The following is a 2,107-nucleotide window of genomic DNA, read 5'->3' on the forward strand; positions in this document are numbered from 1 at the left end:
CAGACAGGGATGCTACGAGAGTCGCTCGCCAAGAAAAAATCAATGATCTAATTCGCAAGAATCAAATAAATGCCGTCCGTAATGAAAACAGGAAACACTGTAGGGGATCTAAGGGATGGTGGAACACAACCAATAGAATTACTGGCAGGAAAACTCAGGGTACCTACGTTAGCAAAGTAATAAATCCTGACGATATTAATGCATATTTTCACGCCATTAACACTGATGATACATATGAGGCACCACAGCCCCTAGAGATACCAGACGGAACACCTGTCCCCGAGGTAACTGTGCTTTCAGTTTGGAACCTCCTGAGGCACCAGACACGTACAGCTTCTGGGCCTGATGAGATTCCTTACTGGCTCCGGCGTGACTACGATGATTATTTAGCTCCTATAATAACGAAGATCTTCATTAAGTCAATTAAACAGCAAAAAGTTCCACGTTTATGGAAATTGGTAAATGTCACACCTATTCCTAAGGCATCCCCATTGAGTGAATGTAGTCAATTGAGACCCATATCACTTACAAATGTAATTATGAGAATTTTTGAAAGGGTCGTTTACAAACAAGAAATATCTACTACCCTGCAGTCATCTATTGGGCTCAACCAGTTTGCCTTCAAGAAGGGACATAATACTACAATGGCCGTTCTTAAATGTCAACATTATTGGTTAAAATAGTTGGATAAAGATGCAGACTTTGTTAAGGTGTACTCTTTTGACTTTGGCAAAGCTTTCGATTTTGTTTCCCATCAGATTGTATGTAATAAGCTCAAGTTATATAATATCACCCCCTATGTTATTAACTGGATAATCAGTTTTTTGAATGACCGTAAACAAAGAGTTGTAGTGGATGGTGTCATAACAAAGTTCGTTGAAATCGACAGGGGTGTTCCACAGGGGACCGTCTTAGGTCCAGTGTTGTTCTCTAACATGGTTAATGACATTAATGTTGTGAACCCGGAAACAAACCTACTTATTAAGTGTGCAGACGATATCAGCTTGAGTATTCCGATTGGGCCAAATTTGCCTGATGACTCATCGGCCAGTAAAATTCAGAACATTGAGCTTTGGTCAATTACGAATCGTATGAAATTAAACCTAAGTAAGACATGGGAATTAGTAATGAGAGGAAAGACCCCCCAAAATCCCCCTGGGACTGTACCTATTATAGAAAGAAAGAGCGAACTTAAATTATTGGGAGTAACCTTTCATGAAAATCCTTGCAACTGGGATACTCATTTTCATAATATGATGGATAAGGCTAATTCAAGACTTTATATTCTGAGGATTTGTAAGTACCATGGGTACACCTTAGAAGAGCTTACGATCTTATTTCATAGCTTAATTATGTCACTATTTACATACGCAATAGCGATATTTCTTGTTTACAAACATTGACGTCACATTTCTTTTGATATTCAAATTTTCCAACCACGGAACAAAAGAAGCGATTGTTTCAACAGCCAATTAGGTTCTGGTTGGCATATTAATAACAATGCGTGACGTCACGAGAAACATCGCTATTGAAGTCTGGGCATGTGCTTTTGCTGGTAAATACCTCTCTAGGATCGTTAAATTCTGTAAGCGAGCATGGAAATATGATTACACCAAGGAGCGCATATTCATCAGCGATGTAATCCAAACTAGGGATAAACAACTATGGGAAAAAATCACACATATAGATTCACATTGTTAAACAGATCTTCTACCGAGCAAACGTACATATCATTCTTTACGTCAACGTGGTCATGATTATATATTACCACGTATTCGCACAGAGCACTTTAAGCGCTGTTTTGTAAATATATCTCTTTTTAACTTTATCTAGTTTAATGTTGGTAAGGAAAGTAATATTTTTTGGATGATTCTTCTTTCTACTGTATTGTAAACTTGCACGTATGTTTGCAAGTGTTTAGTTTAAATTACCAATAAAGACTTACCTTATCTTAGTAAGATAATGGTTTGACACTGACTAGTTTTTTTGATGTTTCGTGCAAGACGTTTCGGCTGGTGCTTAAAGTGCCCCTGTGATCAAAAAAACCACTACCTTTTTTCCTTCAGATTTTGAAAGTGTGTTTGCTTAACAGCTGACTGGCAAAATT

The 2,107-nt window shown here is 37.8% G+C and overlaps 1 pseudogene; it reads left to right on the forward strand.

The window, feature by feature from the left end:
* The first annotated feature begins 539 nt into the window (after positions 1 to 539).
* Positions 540 to 1,833, forward strand: LOC137991955 (uncharacterized; annotated as a pseudogene).
* The last annotated feature ends 274 nt before the right edge of the window (positions 1,834 to 2,107 follow it).

The sequence above is a fragment of the Montipora foliosa genome, chromosome 2 (assembly GCF_036669935.1).
Source record: "Montipora foliosa isolate CH-2021 chromosome 2, ASM3666993v2, whole genome shotgun sequence".
NCBI lineage: Eukaryota > Metazoa > Cnidaria > Anthozoa > Scleractinia > Acroporidae > Montipora > Montipora foliosa.